The sequence below is a fragment of the Cottoperca gobio genome, chromosome 2 (genome assembly GCF_900634415.1).
Source record: "Cottoperca gobio chromosome 2, fCotGob3.1, whole genome shotgun sequence".
Taxonomy (NCBI): Eukaryota; Metazoa; Chordata; class Actinopteri; order Perciformes; family Bovichtidae; genus Cottoperca; species Cottoperca gobio.
In genome coordinates, this window is record NC_041356.1 from 9,113,604 (window position 1) to 9,137,460 (window position 23,857).

The following is a 23,857-nucleotide window of genomic DNA, read 5'->3' on the forward strand; positions in this document are numbered from 1 at the left end:
GTTAAGGGCTCATTGAAAGACCGCTAAATGGTTAAAACAGTAGGACACTTTTATTTCCTTACAAGTGCTCTAGTGGAGGTTGGAGGCATCTCAATGCTGGCTCCTTTTATTTTCTGGGTTCAAATCCCCAAATAACTGAATAGATTAGTGCTGCTCGCTGTCCAAACATCCCTGTCTTAAGAGCATGCAACTTAACCTCTAAATATATCAGGGCACCTTCATCTCTGAAGAGCAATTTAGCGTTTCTAAACATGAAGAAAACACACATCCCTCGTGTTATTTGTAAATTCACGTGAAACGGACAGGATGCTGAGGAAATGAGTACAGTCTCGTTAGAGATGTCAATCAATATTTCAAACTCCACGCACGGGAAGAGTGGAGAGGGTAAATATTCAGGGTTTATTATACATTTTTTCTGCTCATATTTCTTTAAAGCCTACTTGTTGAGATCTCGTTTTGTTGCGAGTATCATCTCTGTGGAGTGTCTGGTGGTTAGAGGAGGCGGATGAGTGGGGAACAGACGTACATGTAATAGAAGAGTGCAATAGAGGAAGTAATGGATTGGCTCTAACCCTAGCCATTTGACAGTTGCATTATTCAAATGAAAAAAACAGGAGGCTACTCTGAAAGATCCCGCATGTGAGGGCCCCGACAATTGAACTTCCAACTCACAGCTCACATGACAACGAATGCCAGCGCTGCCATTCTTTTTTTGTTATTCTTTGTAGGGTACAATGGAGGACAAAGAGATGCAAGACAACATGAAAAATGAGCAGGGACAGGTTGAAACTAAAGCTTTACTTAATACCTGTAAACAATCGCAGCTTAAAGGGAGTTCAGGGAAATGAAAAGAACTGGAGTGTGACTAGCCTGAGGGAGTCGGCCGCAGACACGTTTTACATAGAGTTCAGGATCGATGGGGAAAATGGAGCTACAGTAGGGAGGGCATCAGAGGCGGCCCGTGTTCTCAATCCGTTCTGAATGTCCGGAAACGATCTCTGTCCTGCTTCAAACATTTATATGGCAACCGATAAAATCCAAAGGGGACAAAAGGGCTGTCTTCCTAAAGCACCCGCATTAAGCGTAGGCAAATATTTACTTAGGACGGCTACCTCAAAGCCGCTCCAGAATTTGAAATGAGTCCTTTTTCAATGTAAATACAAACCCTCCTCACTCACTTGTCTTTGAGATGAACACTCCCCCTGCATCCCGTGCCACTCTTAGCTATATCTTTGGAAAGCTTTCGTTTGAAGAGGCCACTCTCTCCGTAATAACGCCTCCCTCAGAGAAGCAGCGTCTGAGTCAAGGAGCTTTTACTTTGATAATTCACTACGAGCAGTTTGATCGAGCCACAGGGGCACATATTATACAGTTCCAACGCGAAGAGCTGTTTTTAAGAGTGGCCTCTTTTTTTTTTCCTCAAATCTCTCCACCAGTTCAAAAGGCAGTGTGGGAGGACTTTTAATCAGGGAACATGCACACAGGCCACATATTATTACCATAATGCATTACAAGTTGTAATTAAGCCTTAAAAAGCAACGTGAACCCTACGGGGACGTTGCATCTTCCTTTTTATTCATTCTAATATTTGTCATAATTAATTTCCCTTTGGCTGCTTATTGTATTGAAACTCAGACAAATGTGACAACGCTGGTGCAAGTGACACATGACACGTCTACTGTGCGTGTGCTAAAGTTCAATCCAATGTTCTTTTGGCAGCTTTATTGGATTTATTTCATCAGTGACTTTGGACACAGAGAAGAAAGCTGGTCAAAATGAGGCTATTCATCAGAAATAGGCGGCAGATCATTATGTTGTTGTGTTAAAGCGAAGTGGCGAGGCCAAATGTTGCGTGTGTATGTCCAAGCTTCTGTATTTGGAGTGCTGGTTTTGTCTGCGAGCATCTGCCCCAAGCTTTAAAGGAGCATCGCAGCTGAAGCCTGTTCTCTGCCGTGCTGGCCGCTCTTCTGACCACATGTGCACCTCCGATTTGTTGTTCTCCCTCAATCCTCTCCCCCCCGCGCCTTTTTGTTTTACCATGAAGCCTTCATGTGTTTCATTTCTTTCTCGGCATGCGGGCCTCCATGTGTCAAGCCGATGTGGAGTCAGCTCGAGCCAGGACTGCGGGACCGTGAGCCTCTTTTCCCTTCGCATTTGTTCCAGTACCCATCACGCCACCGCCTCTGGCTCTACCCCGGCTGATCGGTGGCGCACCGCCGCTACGGCCACCTTACCTGACCTCAAACCAAACCACTCCTTCGCTTCACAGCTCAGTGGCACAATCCTGCTCGCTGCACTTCCATGCGATTTGTCCTGTGTGGGTTGTTAAGTGTGTGTGTGCATTATGCAATGTATTATCATATTGCTGTGCAAAGGATTGTTTCAAAGAGTAGTGCAGAGGAGTGTTATATCCTCTCCACCTACCCCTGTTGCATGGAATGGGTGTGTGTGTATGTTTGTGTCTGACGTATGTTGAAAAGAAAAGATCGCCGCCAAAGGAAAGGTCAAAAATCCAGCCGAGGTTTACAGAATCTCAGACAGTTTTTCCGAGAGGTCGACGTGGTGTTGAGTTTTTCACCTTTCCGCCGCCTCTCATCGTGCTGAATCAGAAAGTGTATGTATGTTAACCTCGTGCATGAGAGCACAGACAGAGATGTAGCGAGCTGTTGTTTTGTCTGCCAATATTGTGCTCATTCTGCATGTCGGAGCCAAAGACAAATATGTAAAGATAATAGCGAACTTTCTGAACTGTGTGCATTCATCACATGGCACTGAATAGCCTGTGTGAGTCTTTGCAAGCTTTTGATCTGTTTGCTGGAACTGTATTCAAGCTGTATGTATGAGTCTCCAGCTGAGCGGGATAATTCCTCTAGATGCTGTCTGTGAACTGGCCCCTCACATATCCACCACTGTAAGAATTGTGGTGATTAAATTTCCAATTCATTTCATACATATGTTGGTCTGGCTGCCAGGAGAATCAGGCCCCTCGCTTCGCTACACAGGATTCAATCGCTCAATGATTGCACGATGCATTCTTCTTTGCTCCGCCGATAGATGATGCACACTGCTTGGACGGCTCTCAAAGAGATAACTGTGAAGGTGGATGAAGGTGGAGTAGTTGGTGGTTAAATCTCCCAACTTCTCAAACCACATGCGTCCCTGCTGGCCTCACATCAAAACCAACCTCCCTTTGTTTGTCTTCTCTGCTTCATGTCCCTTTCTGCTCTCCTGTTACACTCAATGCTCTTCTAAAAGAAACCGATAATAAAACTGTCCATTTATGTGAATTGTTAGAGCGTACCGCGGCCTATCACACTGCTTTCCCTTGCTTTCTGGCCTTATATGGGTATGGGTACTTACAGGTCAATAATTAAAGTTCGATTGGATGATGGTCAATCATGCTAAATGCCATGTTTAGCCAGTCTGGAAAGCAACAAAGGCAAGGCAATTTCGATTGCAGCCAATTGATTCTGCTGTGACAGACAAGTTGATGTCTGAAACCTAACAGCAGCCAGTTCAATGAGTAAACTGAAACACTGGCAGCCAGTGCAGCCAAATGGAACAACATGGAATCTGTCGTGGACCTTTCCTCCCCTGTACACGGTGGGTTTCGGCTGACACAGGCTTTTTGATGGAGGATATTTTTAGACTGAAGATGGCGGTAGGTGATATTCAGTCTAATTCAATCGGAGAATTATTGCCAAAAAGGATCATCCCTGAATATAACCCTAACCCTAACCCAAATGCGGTAAATCTGGAAGCAGCAGAGGATGAGGCAGACCGCCGTGAAATGCTTTACGTCTATGTTGAGCCAAAGCAACAAACGATGGCGGTACTTCCTGCCTCGTGTGAGATGTACGCACAATCTTTCCACATCGTACTCAAGAACACTTTACTTTGTTGATTACCGGCTGAGCCTCTTTTTGTAGTCCACTTTTTTTGTTCCTTTTAATACAAAAATAACACATGGATTCAGTATTTCCTTGGATAATCTCTTTCTTTGTCAGAGTGTAAAAGCCTAAAAAACACCCCTTTGATAATTATGTGACAACAAAACTCTCCAGCAGGAACCATGTTAATGAAAGTCTTTCAGGGTCAGCGGCTCATAAAGGCAAGGTGACCAACAACACCTATTCAATGATAAGTGGAAATCTGGCACACATTAGGCTTTTAAATTGGAAATTAATTCACAAAAACATTACCGATGCTAATGCAGATAGGAAATATGTTGCGCTTTTAACGACAGTGAATCCATAACCTCCATAAATTAAGTCAAGTGGCACAATATATGCCCCTAATGAAGAGGCAGAGTCCCAACAAAATGGCAGTGGACTCCACTTTCTGATGTCTTTAGGGCCGGGTCAGACATAAAGGCTTCTGCCAGATTTGAGTGGCGTAAAGTCTGTCAGAGAACACAAAGGTGTAATTTTGGTCTTGAAAATAATCTTTATAATGCTTTAGAAGAAGCAAAAACATAGAAACAAGAAAGGCTAGAAAGATCAGGAACAAGTAAAGCAAAGTGGCTACAGATGTAAGCCACTTGTACCGGCTAAAATCACGCCTTTTAAAGCTGCTACAATCGATACTTTTATCGCTTGTACAATCAAACCCACAGAGAATTATCACCACATGCACTCCCTGTCAGCTCTACTGAGCACCTTAGCATATTTCAGCCCATTGATTTAGTGTTGCAGCCTGCAAAATTAACTGTTTAGGTTCACCGCTCGTATTAGCGGAGCAGGCAGCTGTTTGCAGCTTAGATGAACACTGTGTTTGCTACCTGCCCAGCACCTAACCACAGACGGATGAAGTTAGCCATTAGCTGGTGAACATCCGACAACATTTAGCAACCAAATAAACTAAAATACAAGGAAATAGCTCTTTACGTTTGGAAATATCAAAAATGTTTCAAGAACATGACGAAACAGGATTCAGTCGTTACGCCCAACATTACCCTGACCTCACACTGGCTGAATCCAATAGGTCAAAGTGAACTTGCAGCAATGACGTGTGGCACCTTTCAGAAATAACTGTGCATCCCCAAGAAAATTCAAATGTGCCCTCACCACAAATAGACGGACAAGAGAGTCAGAGAAGGAGAGCAGGGAGACGGGTGGCAGCAGAGGTGGTGGTGAATGATGGGAGCCGAGATGTGTATAATGGGGAGGACTGTCATGCACAAGTTGTCACGATGCAGATCTTCGTAACCGGAGTGTTACCAGCTTGTACGATGGGTTTGCAGAATTTCTCTTTCTGTGCAAAACTAAAAATGGAAAGGCTCATGTGCAATTTCTCACACATGGTTGAGAATAGAACCTAATGAGCTGCCAGACCTTGAGTGGGCTGAGGAGTCTTACCTCTGACGGTCGCTGGCTTTCCTCTACCGGGAGGTTAAAAAAAGATCCGCCTCGGTTTGATTTCATATTTTCCATTATGGTGAGATCACAACAGTGCAAAGTTGCAATGTTGGTGGATGAAAGCGGGAAGGAATGAGAATGGCTGTTGCCTGGAGAAGGTGTGGAGATTATGGCAGAGCGTTCTAGGAAAAGTTATTTTTGTCTTTAAGCCAAATAAAGTCAATAGAAGATCGGTTGTTTTTCCATCCTGCCCAAAACCAAATTAGTGTTCTTATCCATGCTGTTAAAAACTAATTTATATCAACAAATATATAATATGCAAACTGCAATGTAGCGGACAAACCAGAAACATTCTTTAGGTCAAACATAACCACACATTAGCATTGTATTCACACTTTATTCTCGTATTCCATGCTGCAATTTGATATTCCCTGCAGGCTGTGGCCTTGTTCCTTTTTTGACTGTGATCCATGGACTCACATTTTGAGCTGCGCCGCTGCCCACGGGAGCTCTATGCCAAAGCAGTGGGACGATGACCGTTGCCCGGGCACTCATCCAACAAGCCATCGCAGAGAAATAAGTAGTCTCTATGGTCACTCTGCTGGAGCACGATGTAAGTACACAGCTACATTATTTCCCAGACACTCATTGGGAATGCAAATTTAATTTTCGCAGATTTATGTTTGCATCGAGACAGAGTGATTGGAGAAAGGCAAACACAAAACATAATATGCAATAAGACCACTTCAAGCATGTCTGTGTGCAGTCCCCATGAGGAATAAAGATGGTAAGACGGCTGGTGGCCAGACATTGTAACCAGCCTCTTAGCTTAAACACCAGCCTCACCCTGACCACAATATTCTTTCTTCTCCAACCTTTCAATGTCAAGCGACATTGTTTGGGTCTCCTTCACACAATCCTTTGGTGGCTGTGAAACACTTTTTCCCCGTTGTTTTTTTTTAGAGCATATATTTGCATTTCAAAGCATCCTTTTTATTGTGCAAAACTTTTAGGGAGCAGTTTGTTGTGTCTGAGTGTCTGTGCGCAAAAATCAATCAGTACACCTCCACCGCTGTAGTTACTTTAAGAGTCAGAGTGGTTGCGGTTGAAAGGGCCAGTGTTTGAGTCTGAAAGCATTGGCTTTCTGTACTTCTGGCTTCCACTACGGTTGTTAATGACTGCTATCAGGACACTAACACCAAAGAAACAGAGACGTTGGTGTAGAAACTTGCAGAACTCCCAAAAAAGATAAGGCACCTTTATTTGTAATGGACCTTTCAACAACAAAGCAATTCAACAAGGCTTTACATAAAAAGGCATTAGGCAAAGAAGCAAATATAAAAAGGCACATTTAAAAATAGGATTCTGTAGTAATGTGTTGTGGTCAACCATGTCGAATGCAGCACTGAAATCTAATAACATCAACACTTTTGCACAGTCTGTGTTTAAGTGGATGCAATTCAATGCGGTCTCAGTTCTCTGCTTCAAATTGTGACTCATCAAAACAATTATTTAAGGCCAGAAAGTTGTGGTAGAGAACAGCCCTTTCAATGATTTCACTTCAAACTTGAACGTTTGATATATGCCTACAGCTGCTCGTTACTAAAAGGTGTCTAGATTGTTCTTTTTTCTTTGAGAGTGGCTTAAAACCTGCAGGTTTCAGGGCCTGTGGGAAATAGTGTTGACTATTTGCATAAGATTTGAAGCCATGCAGTTAAAAAAAAAAACACTTTTGAAAAGCCTGTACGTGGAAGACAGCAGGAGAATGATTTCAGATGTTGCAATTTCTTCCAAGGTTTCATAGCTGACGGGATTAAATTGTGTCATGCTGATTGAATTGGGTTTAAGTGGACATAGTACAGAGCCTGGTATTCACAGTGTGTGTCGTTTTGTCAAGAGAGAGGCACATTTATTGCACGACTTAGTGGATAGAAGTTCAGGGTTACAACAGTTATTGTAGGTGTCCTCAGTCACATGCTGAGTCAGTCCATACTTACCCAGAATGCAACTCAATTATGTGCTGCTGCTGCTCCTGGGGGGTTGTAAACACAAATGTTAAAATCACCAACAATAACCCCACAGTCAAGTCAATGCAAATGATAGACAGCATGTCAGCCTATAGGCCTGTAGCTGCTTTAAAAGCAAATTTCCCATAAGACATCTGTCTGCGCTTGAAAGAATTATTAAACAAAATGGCAACACCACTTCCTCTCGGTTTGCTCATAAAACTGAAAAAGTTGTGACTGGACTGTTATCTTGTTCAGTTTCTAATAATCTAATAAAACCAAGATTTTGCTTGACAATTCATTTGTTTTAAATTACTTTCCTGCCAAAGACCGGATGTTTAATAAAGCTGAGAAAAGGAATAAGTGGAGGAGTGGGTGACTGGAGAGGAGGCTGATGTGGATGGTGTTAGATAGGGTGAAGAAGGTGAACTGATGGTGGTTTGTTTGTGGGGTGGGGAAACTCCCTTGGCTCTCATGTTTTATACTCTCTTCAGACGGGGGCTGAGGTGGCTCTCTATCGAGGTATCTGGCGTGCTATGTTACATCTTGTCGTTATTTGTGATTCCTCTGTCCTTGGCGGAGAGAGCAGATGGGGTGATGCAGAAAGTCAGATAAATTATAGGGGAACAATGTGACCCCGTACGTGTTAAGGCAAAGGCCATCTGCCTTAAAAAAAAAAAAAAAAGTTTGTTGTCCAAGAGGATGCAGATGAAAACCAGGTGCTCATTGGCCCCTATGTGCACTATGATGTTTTTCACACTTGGGTGTGCAGTAGAGATGCTTTATGCTATTTTGTCTGTCGTGTCACAGACCATATCCTTGGGAAAGCAGCGTACTCTCATGTTCTTTATGCCTTCTGTATCCTTAACATCAAATTCACCCACTATCAGAGTTTGAGGCCCAGTCGTCAGCTTTCCCTGTAGCCTTTTCTTTCAGTATTGCTTACCCTGCTGTGTTTGGATGAGAGGATATCCAGGTCATCTGACAAAGATCTGTGGTCCTGCAGCAGCCAGTAGCTTCCTCCCATTTCCCAGGGAAATTGTTTATTCTTAGGCTTTGCACCAAGAGAGTTCCAGACTACTTGCAGATTTATTGCCTGACAGGCAGCCCTTTGGTTTCTTGGCATAGTCGTGTTGGTGCTAATCAGCCACGTGTTAGCATTCTCTTGTTGTCCACTTTGAGTCCATGGTAAAGTGGTGTCACATCTTGCTTCAGCTATGTCCCAGGTGTCCAATCGCTGTGGTTCAGGCCAAAGACTTGTGCTATTGGGAGGCCATGCATAGCATAACAAGGAATTCCAGTGTTATCATCAATCAAACATATGCTTATAGCCTACTGTGTCTTTCATATATTCATTTTCAAGTGATTTATACGTTTCCAGGAACCCCTGTCAATTTCTACCAGAAATGTAAGCAGAGCATCAGAGAATCTGAACTCTAAGAAAGCAGGACATTTGTTCAAAGGTTCAATGTGTAGTTCTGAGCCACCTGCTCCAAAGAAATATGGGGCAGTATTTCACCTCTAACTGGGTCCACACATTCTCTAATGTTCATACTTTAGTTTTCCTTCAATCTGTGTTTACTGGGGCACCAATGTTACCCGGGGCTGTAGTCTGGGTAACAATACATTAGTTTGTTTACTGGACTAAATCCAAAGTGGCAGAAACTAGAAATCGACCACATATTCTTCTCATCTTCCCGGTGTCGCCGCAGCCAGGAGAGCAGAGAGGTTGACCGAGCCGGCAGTCGCGTCCGTCAGACGGTGCCTCTGTCAGCGGCCGAAGAGACTTTGAGCTCAATTCCCCGGTGCTGTGGCTGAACTCGAGCTAACTGCTAACTAAAGCTATGCCGTTTCCCGGGGCTGCCGACAGCTCTATATATCTCTATATATATCTATATATATATATATATATATATATATATATATATATATATATATATATATATATATATATATATACATATATATATATATATATATATATATACACAAACTATAAAACAGACACGGAACATGACGTGACTCACTATCGCCTCTAGAGGAACGAGTGGTATTACAAGGCTGGACGGAGTGGCACTCGTCAGTTAGACTGATCATTTCAGTAGATATCTCTGCAACACAACACGTAGACGTCTTGGACATAACATCAACACTGTTCCCTCTTCACATTCTGTTGATAATGTTAGTTTATTGTTAGAAGTATAAATTCTGCCATATCTTACACATTGAACTTTTAGGATCAGAAAGAATTGAAAAAAGTGAATTATTGAACATCTTTAGCCCATTCTCCCGCACTGCCTGGGACTAGATTTTAGTAATCGAAGTCAAGGGCCAGACTGAATGAGTAATAGACTGTCAATTAAATAAATAGTCAAAGCATTTGCTTCCCAGTCGACACTTATTATCAAATCACCTCAGGTTGGCGCGGTGTCATTTTCCACACAAATCATCTTGACAGAGCAGATAATTGAGATAACTAGGATTAGTATTCAAACAGCACTTTGCCAGCCTGCTATAGGACGAGCACATTTGAACACCTACAGTATGTATATAGTCACTGACAGGTCCTTCAGAGGAGATTCTGTGCACACTGTTGACACGCACCTATCAGTCCATCTGTCTGTCTGAGAGCCTGTCTGGCTTTCGAATCTAGTTCCAAAACACTGCAGTGCTTAAAAATGTGGGGTCAACAGTATCCAGGGGAAGACAAGGACATAGATTATGACAGAGATTTGGCAACAGCTGCCCTCTTGGATTAACAAAAATAGATTCATGGACTATTATCCAACAAACACCAAGCATCTATTTTCCCATCATAATAGCTGCTTCTTTTCACTTCCTGCCTGTTATTTTTAGCATTGTTAAATCTCAGTCGGCAGCAACCGTCTCTCTCAACCTTGAATCTCTCGAACGCAGCCATCTATCAATCTGACGCTGATCTATATAAATGAATGGCTTCTCTTTGGCACTGTTGTTTTTGTTGCAGGTGTTGAGGACAGATTGACCTGTAAATATTTAGTCTGTTGATGTTCTGCAGCTCATCATGTGACCAAGCAATCCTTCAGTGTACAGGTGGGAGGATTGCTTCTGGGTGGTTTTCCCTGCATAACACCTGAGCATGTTGATGACAAGCTTTGCTGTATGCATTCATTACCTACTCAAAAAGATATTGTATAATATATAGGTATGGATAAATATAGAATGATGCTGTTTGAACTTCCAGACGCGTATGTCCTTTGTGCATCATTGCCTTAAAACCTACTCTCCAAATCCAAATTCTTTTCCTCCCTCTCTGCTGGATAATACCGCCAGTTCCGTCTCGTTTCTTTATTCGGCATCATATTAATTTCAGCAAGACCTGCAAATCCACTCTGCCATTGCATAATTCATGGAGCCCCTCTGACAAAATTCCCTTTCATGTGGGCAAGGCGCCCTGAACGAAAATCCTTGGAAACCCGGATAAGCCCAAATGGCTTATACCTGATGGCGGTGCACAGCTGTGCTCAGGTAAACTGTCATTCTGTCTCGCGAAATAAGGTCAGAAGTGAATAGCTGCGATATTTGATGTCATCAGCTACGATGAAGCGGGCGGCGTTCCAAAATGTTTTTGACAAAGACGAGAGGGGATTGTGAAAGCCATCCGGGGAAGCATTTTTTTCTGGTGGTCCCTCCTGCACCTGCTTGAGATTAGAAATGTGTTGTTGCACCAATGCTGTTTAAGATACTGTGTATCTTTTCAATCTAATATTAAATCTGTGGACGTATATATGAAATGAATCTCTTGTGGTGAATTGTTTCACAGGTTTTTATTTGATGGGTTGAATGGACCCGAGCCAAAAATGTTATTACTCTTATCCATTATGGCAGCTGTATTAAACACACTTTAAAACTGGGACTACTATTTTAAAATGAAAGCTGACTCATTTCTTAGTAAAACATCCTGAATAAAAAAAAATCGTGTTTCATATCACATCTTTATGATTTATATGATAAATGTGTTTGCGTCAAACATCCACATGGAGATCCCTAACGAGCAGCTGTGTTGCATATCCTCAATCTGCTCTGTTCGCTGTATGTTGTGTTAGAATGCAGATGTGCAGTGATGTATTCATTTCACCTCAACATGTCTCATGTTCTTCATTTAGTGATTGCATAATTAACTTGCAGACAACATGAGCACGGTGCCACCTGCTAGTCAGTAGCATGTTTTAAATATAGCCGAGTGGTGGCACGTCAACCCTCTGGCAACTTGGCAAACTCCTGAGAACAGGGCAGAACTTTGTGGTTCTTTGTGGAACAGCAATATGATAGGGAAAGTTTCACTGTTGAGCTGCTGCCGGTGCCTGCTGTATTGTATTATCAGGTTATATCCTTCATACATATACAGTACATACATGAAGTACACGTCTACATGTTTACTTTGGCAGTTGCAGCAATGCTACAAAGTCTTCTCTATCACAAACTCCAGAATAATGGGAGAAACGGAAAGCAATCCAAGCAGACTAATCCTATATTTGACTCTTAAATCCTTTAAAGGTGACTTTAGACTGTGCAACAACAAATACCCTGCAAGTCTATCACATTGCGAATGTTGTGGGTGTTTTGCATTAACTTCATATAGAAATTAGCTTAAAAAATGTTGCAATGCCAAGTGTGTTCTGCGTCATTTCAAGTCGTAATCCCAGGTTGGCTGGTGCAAGTGTTCAACACATTGAATAATTGAAATACTACATTTGTTTAAGTCTATTTTAGTATTTGGTGTGTGTGTGTGTGTGTGTGTGTTTACATGGCTATTACGAGCACACAGGTTTGACCAAACCGCTACCACCAACAGCTAAGTGTCTCATTAGCCGGAAATACCAGCAGTCAGCCTTTTTACACAGCCTCTGATCTGATGCCTGGGACAATTACATTCCTCCTTCTTTTGCACTCTCGCTCTTGCTCTTTACATCCCTGTCCCCCAGCGTCAGCTATTTCAACACAACCTCTAATTTGGGCCAAAACATTTCCTGCCAAATAGCCAATCCCAAAGTGCTGTCTGCTGGATTAATACCTGAGCCCGCTAATTTATAATTGCTCCATTGTGGCATGTGTATATTGAACGTATCTGTACACTGTATACTGACAGGTTGTGCGTCTGTCTCCCTCTCTGTGTCTTATCTCGATGCCCTTCTCTCCACACCCTCGGGATTTCTTTTTCCATCTTTTTCCCAACAATAAATAACTTGTAGATTCACCAGAGCGTCTCTAAAAATGCAAAAATCTTCCAAGACAAAGATAAGAGAACAACAGTCTGATCAGGCCCTTATTTTTCTCTTTGTTTTTGTTTTTTCATATCTGTAATAAGTTTTGAGGGAGAAGACTTTTTTTCTTTGAGATGCGGTTGAATGAAATCTAATAAATCTGTTCAAGTCCCATCAGGATACAGGGCATCTGTAAAAGACATTTATATCAGGGGGGGAGGCAAAGTCAAAGTTAAATTAGGGAATATGACATTTACTTGAAGAAGAAAACGGGAGGAATTTGCATTCTGCTTCATTGCCATTCCCACCGCTCTCGAACAAGAAGTCTTAAGTGATTCACTATTAATGAAAGGTGTTTAAATAGAATTGGGATAAACCAGTATGGCTGTTCTCCTATAACACGTACATGATGAGGCAGACTGGTGAATAAGCCAAGACTCCTAACCTGTTGGTCTGGATTATGTATTCATGAGGCTTTCTTTTATATTTTAAACTCTATATTTTATTCATTTTATGTGGTGATTCCATTTTTAATTCATATTTATGACAGACAAAGATAGGAAGATAGTGTTGTGAATTTAAATCTGCGAAACTGATTTAAGTATTAAGACTATATGTCACTTATGGCCAAAGCCGGGTAGGTGTTGAAGCCGTTTGTGTGGCTTTCTGCTGCACAGCATGTTTATTCGCTTCAAAGACTTGCATGCTCTGTACAGCGCTTTAGGTTGTTTATGCTCTGCAACTCAAAGGCTGAGTAAATCCTACAGAAATGTTCCAGAGGACATAAAAAGGGACAATAAAACACATCACAAGCACAGCGGTTTACACTCACAACAACATACGGATGTGACATATAGAGGCGTGTAATGTCAGGGAAAATAATTAGAAAGTGGTCCTGGAAACCAATTTTCTCATCAAAGACACTGTAGTCCATAAAAGTGCCTGATAAACTATATACATATGTATAACTTCAGAGCCTCATTTATGACAACTGTATCTTAAAGGAGGTCACGTTGCCTTCTGAGGCTCTTAGACGTTGCATGTGCTGCACAGTGGGTGCGGCCAAAGCAGTGGCGATTATGCTCCAAAAAAAGCTTCTACTTGTTTTAAATTAAGGATGCAAATGCAAACACGGCCATCTGGCCTAAAGTGATCATCGCACACTGGTCAACAAGACCCCGAGCAGCTGTACTCTCCTCCTACACACCAACGCCGGGAGGAATTGGTGCTGTGTCAGCACAGCGATGCAAAGGACACAAAGTAAGTAGGTTCAATGTCACATGGTGCCAGAGCCTGTTGCAGAGAGCCTGTGCAGGGGGAGTCACAAATTCAGACATAGCAAGATAGAAACCTTTCTTATAACAAGCTTTGAGAGCACTCCAGATTCAACAAGGACGACTCAAATTGCCATAAAGTGTTTTTACTTCCTCCAACCACACAAGCCACTTAAGGGAAGGAAATGTAGGTCCAAGCTGTGTGCAATTATACTTACCTCACACCGTCTACAGTCTACCGTCCATAAACTCAGATTTAATCGGACATGTCTATTGATTCCAGCGTGCCTGTTTTGGGCCACGACTGGATGTTCAATAATGTTTTTAAACCTGCTACACCGTAATTTGCCTTCACCCGAGTGCTGACATCTCCACCACTGATGTAGAAAAGAAAAGATAAGTACAGAGTAGAAGAGAATGGAGACCTTTGAATGCTGTTGCAGCATTTATTGGTCTATATGTGCATGTTGCAAATATGGGTACTTATGTTAATAATAATAATATTATTATTATTAATATTATTATTGATGATATTATTAATAGTATTATTATTCATAATAATATTATGGACATTTTAAGATTTAGTGCGACTCACACTTTTCCCATGTCCATTTCAAACAAACCTCCAAATATATGCTGAAACCTTTTAACCTGCCTGAGGATTACCACATTTTTAAGTTTTCTTCAGTATCAAAGTAGTGATAGCTGTCTGGCATACTTTTAATGATGAAAATGTGCCAGCATGTAAAAGACAAATAGGGCCCACAGTGTCAGACACTGAAAAACTCTGATATACATATCAATCAGACAAGATCTTTTTAGGAACATTATATGACTTTAAGTCCTTTAAACTCAAAAAAGAAATCAAACACTTATTTCCCATTGCCTCTTGAAAAGTGTGAAACTGTGGACCAAACATGATGACTGCTGCAATTTAGCAGTGTCGTGGCACACACCTGCAGGCAGTAGCACTCGCTTTCACACTCATACCTCATGCAAACAATATTGCTGGCAGTGCAGAAAGCAGCTTTTGTTCAAATAACAAAGATGAGAGAGAAGAATAACTCCCACATACTACTATGTTACAGCAACACACAAAATAAGAGGCTTGTGTTAGTAGTAATCACTTTTGGTGTCCTTTTCCATTCTGTTGCTCTCCAAATGTGAGAAAAGAATATTCTAACAAATTTTGAATAAAAATGTATCCTTTTGTGAAACTTTAGTATTCGACATTACCAGCACCACACAGCTGTTAAACATAAAAGTTTGGGTTACTTCATGCAGTTTGTCACGTTTTATTCTCCTGTTAGGATTAATGATTACAGGCGTATGATAATATGCATGCTTCTATGATCTGAAAGCAAACCATGTAGAGGAATGCACAATTTCAATCATCAATAGCAGAAAAGACTTCAAATGGATGTGCTGTACCCTGCACAGTCACAGAACAAGACATTATGTGGTTTGATGAATATTACAAGCACAAAAAAGGCAACAGTGTTGTAGTTCAATCGGCTAAACTAATGATGAAGCCTCAGGTGTTGACAACTTGAGTGCTGGGAAGCGACCAGCCTCCAGTCATCTAATGACTACAGATGGTGTAATGAATTGTAGATGTACTGTGATGAAGGCTACAAAACAAATGAATACTGGACACATTTCTCTTCAAGGTAAATGCTTATTAGGTCTTGCAGTTCATAGTTTGATCCGTGTCAACCCCAACTTCCAATGTCTTCATGCCCTGAAAACACAAAAGGAACAAAAAAGCACTGCTACATTGTGGGTGGCTGCATTTAAGCACAATAAATAAACCCCTTTTTTTACAAAACAAAGTACTTGTCTATCATAATGGCAGCCATTATTAGTGTGGGCACAACATCAGAGGAAAACAAACACCCCAGAGACCGTGATTCACAAGTGACCTTTAGAGGCAGTAAATGCACAGATAAAACAATAGAAGGCACTTTTTTTTCCAGCTTGGCTGTTTCTATGCTTCAACTTTTCCTTATCAATTGCATTAGCAATACAGAAGGTAATGGCCCTTTATTAGTTTCAATGATACCACTATGTTGGACCAGTGCAGAGGTCACACGGAAAACACAGGATCGTCTGCATAAAGGTTGACCCTGGTTTTCCACGATGCAATGTGATGATATTTGACAATGACATACATTCAAGCATACGTCCCTGCTGGACTACTTAACACCAACACTATAATTCTACTGTTAACCTCACACTCATTGAGACGAAGGATAAAAAGATGTCAGCTTGATAACTTTCCAGAGGTATTTAATCCGGCTCATAGTATTATTAAACACTCTGCAGTGTTCTCGCCCCTGATAAGCCTTCAAACTCACAGATCTCTTACTCAAACTAGTCTTCCTGGATTGTATTTCATCATCTAATCTGTATTTGAAGCAACATACACACACCAACGCAGTTCCTTGTGTTTTCACGCAGTGCTATTTTCCATCTGAACTCCCGCTACTAGATACTACAGCGTGTTGTGTGTTTCTTACTGTAGATTCCATCATTTTATCACTACACAGAATACATTAAAACCAATGAATGGGATTATTGTGGCATTTGTGCTCTGGGAAATGATAGAAATTTGTTTTTACGAGTTAGATTTTGGCAACACCATGCCATCTATTCCTTAATACCAGTTCTGGCTCAGTCATGGGCAGCAGTGAAGCATATTAAATCAAGGGTGCACACATTCTGATCATATTCCAGGCCAAGAGTCCTTCCTCATATTGACGTCTAACGGCTATTGACAGGGGCAGACCAGCTGATCTCTGAGGCCAGTCATCTGAATTATGCTGAAAAGGTCAGTTGTTTGATACATAAACACCAAAGATAGGCCCTCAGCTGGAGCTGGAAAGCCTGGAGGTTTGGAGTGCAGGCTGCTGATGTGCACTTGAAGTGAAGCATTTAACCCGCGGGTGCCGTGCCGGAGTTGACCCTTCCCTTAGAGGTCCATGTGGACATGAATATATTGAGTAGATTTACATTTCTGCATGCAAGTGTGAACTTTCTTGTAATACCAATGAATTCCAGGTAAAAAAGAACCCCTTGCTCCAAGTTAACTAAGGATGACCCTTTTCAGACATACAGTAAATACTGCGTATCACTGCACACGCTCTGCAGCCCACTAAATACAAATATGTACCATATGCACCATAATCTAGGATGAGCTGTCTATTCAGGTCATTACTGCATAATCCTTATTAGATAAATGTAATCTTTATTTAACCAGGACACATGACTGGGAAAACATGTATTTGGTACAACAGCTTTGGCGTGCAGTTGCAGAGGACAAACTCGGGCTCCCCTCTGGGAGCTGCCCAGTCCAACCACAGTATTGCACGGAGCAGCTCCACTGCTGTAGCTCAGGGGTTGTGCATCATTCTTAAGCAGTGCTTGTTTACTGCTCCCCACCCCCCCGTCTAATCTAGATTCTCTTTACTGGTCTGAAGCAACTGCCCTCAGGTTAGGATTCTGCAGTTATCTGTTATACCTAGAAGGGACTTACTTTGTGATCGTTGTCCTTCTAAAGTGTGATATAAAAATGTAATTACTGCATACTAGGAAGGAAGTAGAAATGAACCAGCAACTGCAATCACACAGACACAAACATAAGGAGACACGATGTCTGCATACCCTTATATACACACACACACACACACACACACACACACACACACACACACACACACACACACACACACACACACACACAAAGGTCTACACAGGAGTGTTAAATGGGAGGAAAGCCCACGGGGAGCCTGTTGAAGCAAATTAGCTTTATATGTAAGTCTATCAGCACTCAACGCTAATATGCAGCAGTACAATTGGATCATTGGTGCAATTATCTCAGTGACTGTCAGCTGTGTTTTGTGCTCAGAGCAGTCACATTACTTCAAACTAAAGGCTGTGAGTCTCAATTAAGACGCACAACACACGTGAGGCACTGTAACCACCAGCTGCAGTCGTCGCACAACTTCCAGTTGGTGAATATCACCTTCCTAATGAATTCCCACTTTACTTCCAGTGTCAAATATCCCTTCAAACGAGAATATTTCCTCTCGAGATGACTGCAAAAGAAACAAATGATATTAGTTTTGGGATATGAGATATTTCCTGGCTGACAAAAAAAGCTCTCCTCTTCATTTTGGTGATATTAAAAAATGATTGTGAGTCTCAGAAATATTATAGAGCATCGCATTTTGGAATTCTGTTTTCTGCCTTTGCTTTTAATTCTGGCAGAAGTACAGCACATATAAACTTTTTACACACACACACACAAACAAGAATAATGGCCGAGTTATATAAATGATGGTTTGTATAATTTGAGTATAATTGTCTCACTGCATGTTTTGTCGCAAAGCCTGTAAAGAGGTTGAATGAAAGCATATTGATTGTAGAGGGCAGAATATTCTTATGGTTTGTTGTTTACTTCCAAACCTACCAAGGTCAGCCAAGGATATGTTATTCACAGTACAGAAACACATGGAATTAAATTGTTTCAAGACAGAAACAGAACTACAGCCATGCTAGCAGCTCTGTGAGGCATAACTGTGCTTTGAGCTACATGCTGGTTATATATTAACAAGATTCACGAGTTTAGTGTAGCTGCATGCTAACATTTGCTAATTAGCACTAAACAAAAAGTACAGATGGTTGTCGCCAATCTTTTTTTCCTCCTGAGACTGAGAGGGACATGATTATGTGAAATGTCATGCCAATCCATCCGATAGTTTGAGACATTTCAGTAAAAGTCTCGATCTCATGCTGAGGCAGGAAAGAAAGTAACAGGAACACCAATGTCAGGAGTCGCCAGCTGCTAACGAAGCTTAAAAGATGCCAAAGCAACATAAAAATTGACCGTATAATACCAAACCCTACAATCACAACCTCCTATCTGTTGCTGATAGTAATTAGTAATGGATGGTCTTTTGTGTTCGCCTGTGTAATCCCCATTCAAGTCTCCAGTTCATGATCTCTGGGTGAGATGAGCAATAGCTAGCCTGCTGTGCCATAGCAGGGTTTCCATTGATGAGTAGATCCACACCGATCAATTTCACAGCTTTCACTCTGAGCAGCAACCAACCTGTCTAAATATATCTCTTCATCTTACCTTGAACAAGCACATGAATCACAAAACAACTCCATTTGGTACATCCACACATCCTTAGGCAAATTACTCAAAGCTAAAAACTTTGTAGTCTACTGGCAATAAAAAACAAGTTATGCCTTTTTAATTTGTTTAGCTTTTGATTCCTACAAAGCTTTCGTTGGTTCAACGTTGGTGACTCTGCCGAGGCAAACGGCAACATCAGTGAGTCCTTCAGTGAAGCGCAAAACTAAAAACTGCCAACTGCAATTTAGGGAATCTAAAATGAGGCTACAACACCACACAGATGAAGCAGGAGCACTGACAGACACCACAAAAGAAAGATCACCAGGATTACCAGAGTGTGTTTTGACGGCAGAAATGGCGTCTTAATGAAAGCTGCTGTAATGTCTGAGGATCGGAAATGACTCCTGACGTGAAAGAAGTGGAAAAAGATGCACTGAAGGAAAACTTTGAGATGAAAAACATTTATGTTTTTTGATTATGTCCCCAAGATTTCTCCTTCTCTCACTATTTTGTTCATTTAAGAAGGCGGCTGATACGCTGCTGTATTTCAGGACACCCTGTGGATAGTTTTGACCCTGTTGGTTTTAAGCACTGCAGTATTTTATCTTCTTTTAATACAGCCATATGTTGGTATATATATATATATGTGTATCTGTGTTTATCCTAATACAACCTGCCAATTTCTTGCTTTGCCTTATCTGAACCTACTGAATCCCCTAACCCTAACCCTTCCCCTGTCATCCAGAGCTCAGTTGAATTTAATTCTCATCATCTATACCTGGACTGATATACATCTGAGAATCAATGTGAATACAATTAACTCTAATTAATTAGGTGGGAGGATAGAATAATCAACAGTAGTTTGGCTCCCGACGATCAAATTGAAGGGCACCGGATTAAAAACCTCTCCCATCCTCATTACAAGTACTCAGTACAACTTTTACCTACATTTAATCAAACGGTAACAATGCTCCATTGCTCTTCCTCTCGTTGGAATGTCCTTGATTCCAAGGGCCTTGTGTACAGCTCTTGTTTGTGTATGCTCGCATACACTCCCACTCCTTATCTCGACTCTCAAACCACCAAACTGCAGGCCGGGGCTGCATTCGGTTCCACATTAGCACATTGTCCTCCTTTGATGTCCTCCCTCCAGAGAGCCCCCTAGTGATGGAATTTGTTACGTCGAAGAAGTTAGTCCTTCTGTTCCTCGGCGAGGGATCAACACGAGTTCACACTGAATGACCCTCACAAAAAGGGGACTGTTGATTAGGAAAAATAAGAATATGCCTTTTGTGTCTTACACTGCGACCTGTTTACACTGCAGCAGTGTGAATGAAGAGATAATGAAAGCAGCAACTTTACCTTCATATTTCAAGGTGCCCTGTGGAGCTTTCTTGTAAGCAAATAAAGTTGTGTGTACATTCATTTCTACTCTCTAACATTGATTGTGTGTGTCCTTGAGGCCCAACAAACCTGTTGAATTACTTATTTTTTGCAATGTAAAAAACAAATCCATGTTTACTAGTTTCCAGTCTTCTGCTTCACTGGCTTTGTGGGACTATTACGTTCCATTTATTTGCATGTTATCAGCGGCAACTGTCACTCAGTGGAATATCGTTAAACCCCAGCAGCAATGTGTATCGAGGCGTCCGCGTGCTCACAAACCTGACTGCCCACTTGTAAAAACATTGCCCCATAGCGTCAAACAGACCGACTCCACAGGATAACTGAAAATGTAAAAGTCAACTTACATTGGAAGCCAGGTTTAATTGCCATAGCGCCTCCTTCAGCATCTCACATGTGCAATCTTGCTCATGCCATTTCATTATGCATTCATTCATTTAGGAATGTGTAAGTACAATAAACTGATATACTAAAAGCCTTGAAACTAGGAATAATATAAATATAGATGCAGGTTTCTTGAAGAAAACTTCTACAGAGCGATGGTGCGTTTGAAGATCAAATGTTTTCAATTTAAATGCTACAGAAATGAATATGTTTCTCTGAAGAGTTATGAGATGCAAGCCAAAACAAAAATGAATATTGGCAAATGCAAATTAAATTCCGAGTGTGAATTCTCTGCAGTATCGTATCATTCTCTGGCTTTTGAAATTGTGTTAACATGACAACAAGTCTCGACAGTGCAGCACAATCAAAAGAGAGTAAAAGTGAGAAAAAAGTCATTCAGGGGAGCGAGAGAGAGAGATGGAGAGAGTCACAGATAAAGTGGAAGAGGAAAAGAGATGGTAGAGTGTGGCAAGAAAACTGCATTTCCACTCCAGGGACTGTTTGGAGTCTGAAGTAGCTCGGTCTCTTTGAACACAAGCCAACAGGAATCTGTGCTGCAAAAGTGATTCCACTTTTAAGCGAAGGGGAGATTCCTTCTCACCTCGTCCTTGTGCGCTTGAGGTTTAAATGTTCCTTAAAAGCTTTTTTTTTTTTTGGAGAAAAGAGTGATCTCTCGAAGCACCATTTAACTTGGATTAATTGTAGCGGTGTCTGAGCGGGGTCATGAGGGACCGCTGAGCCATTTGAAGCTTTTAAAACCTCTCTAATGATAAATGCGTGTATGCTATCTCGGTATCTTTTCAGCACCTTGACAAAGCTTCTTTCTTTTTGGACGATGAATGAACAGTCGAGACAGGCACCCGCTGATCTAGTTAACGATAGCATGTTCTTCACACAAATACGCTAGATTTAACCGCGCTGTCGTCCAAAGCGACTAACACGAACACATTTCCGGCCTTCACGCCAGAAACGTCTCTGCAGAAAACAGGACGGTGGCTGCAGCCTATAAATAGCGCAGTATAGGGCTTTGTGTTACAGGATCTTCTTTTGATTTGATACTGTGGCAGCCGTTTGATGTGAGCAGAGATGCTGTCTGTATCCTCTAGAATTGGGACGCCTATGATCGCGGGAATGGGCGATGTGACGTCACAATGGCTCCGTTTTTATTTGATCAGATTAAATTAGATGTTGCGGCGTGTGTTTGTCACAGTTCTGTCTTTTCTTCTGCCATTTAATTGGTATGGAAACCTATGGAATGGAAAACATGCTCATTTGGCTGAACTAAAGAAGCATCACTTGCTCTCTTTTGAGTCCAAACAGCTGTTAAAACTATTTTAGTAAAGCAGAAAACCCACCAACACTTCATTAGATGTGTGTTCTTCTGTACAAATGTGCTGTGGTGGGCTCCCAGGTGTCCTCGCATCACACTGTATCAGTGAAGGCTGAGAGAGAAGACAGTTTTATCAACGAAATCCCACCGTAGCACTTATTGTGAAGTCAGACAATATCACGCCAACGACCCCAGAGAGGCTGAAGATAAAGGGAAAAATAAATAATGTGTCCTATCATTTCCAGTAGTTTGTATTGGACCTGGTTTGTATTGGACTTGGAGTGTTTATAAACCAGCAATTATTGGATTGTATGTTTCTTAATTTGAATTGTGATTTCAGAGCAAAATCTGGCGTTTGTAATGATTGCCGTGTCTCAAATGTCTCGTACTTCCACCATTTTGCCTTCGTTCTCTCTCTCTCTCTCTCTCTCTCTCTCTCTCTCTCTCTCTCTCTCTTTGTGTCTGTGGCCTTGATTCCGTATCACAAGTCAACATGACTACGAGCCAGTCATTCTGCCTAAGGATTACCAATGTAAGCTGTCACGCTCAGCTGCACCGCAGATGTGCCTTTGCTAAACCTTTTTTTATAATTGCATTTTATATTTATGGAATTTCTGACTATTACTGAGCAGTAAATGAATCATGGCTATAAGTATGTGTAAATCCCGTGTACACATGCATTTGGTTTTTCTTTAAATGATCAATTGTGAGGCAGAGAACTGAAATGTTGTGATTACTCTGAATCTGCTCGTGTGATATATCACGGGGAAGAAATGAGGCATGGCTTTGCTAAGCACCTTCTATATACGTACCTAGCTATAAACCTAATCTAAGTATTGTTGCAACACAAGATCGGCTTTCTTTTTTTTTCACAGATCTGATTAGTGAAGCAGAAAATTAGACGTGATGACGATACTGCAGTTGATTTGATGGCTCGTAAAAAAAACCGCTCCTCATTGTACGCACAACTGTGAAGGCTTCTCCATTTCCGCTTGTTGTTCATCCATTTTGAAGTTAAAAGGAAGAGGTGGGAGGATAGGAGCATGACTTTTTTTTTTAATTCCACTGTTGGATATTTGGGAAGCAATTGGTGAAGCGGTCTTCCTGCATTAGACCTTTAAGAGTTGAGGGATAACCGAAGTTTTTAAAATGTATTTTGTTGGGGACATGAACAGTTGTCGAGTCTTGTCGTGGTGCTAGAGGACAAGTGATGGGATGTCACTGAGATTCATCCTCTGGGGGCCATGAATGTATACACAAAATTGCATATATACATCATATATAATAACAATAAAAAGAGAGCACAAGACATCCAGCACCATGTCTTCGCTGCATCCTTCTCGTGGGCCTTCTGTTCTTCAGCATGTGTGTCGAGTGCTTCTCCGATGTTAGACGAAGGCTTAGGTTGGTTGCACACACTGTTATGTTGTTGTTTCCCAAACAGCAGTAATCCGTGTTTTTTGTCTAAAATGCGTGAGAATTCTCAACCCGGCTTTATTGTGTCAAATTTACACAAACTTGATGAGTTTACCAAGCTTCACTGTTCACAGACGTTAAAGGGGCGAATTAAGGTGGCTTTAAAAAAAAGGAGCTTTTAGCTACTTTCAGTCACCAACCTTACACAAGCTAACTGAACACTACCTGTTAATAAGCATATGTGCACTAATTACAAGTATGAACATGTGTTTTCAGACACCATGCATCTGTGTGCGTTCA

At 41.5% G+C, this 23,857-nt stretch overlaps 1 protein-coding gene across 9 annotated transcripts in view; it reads left to right on the plus strand.

The window, feature by feature from the left end:
- The window catches only part of spry2 (sprouty RTK signaling antagonist 2), a 350,030-nt gene that overhangs the window by 236,394 nt on the left and 89,779 nt on the right, over positions 1-23,857 (plus strand). The window contains exon 4 of one of the 9 annotated variants that reach the window (XR_003833277.1): positions 5,795-5,970. The exons of the other annotated variants lie outside the window; for them this stretch is intronic. The gene's annotated coding sequence lies outside the window, so the exon portion shown is untranslated. The remainder of the gene's footprint in view (positions 1-5,794; positions 5,971-23,857) is intronic. 9 annotated transcript variants of the gene reach the window in all.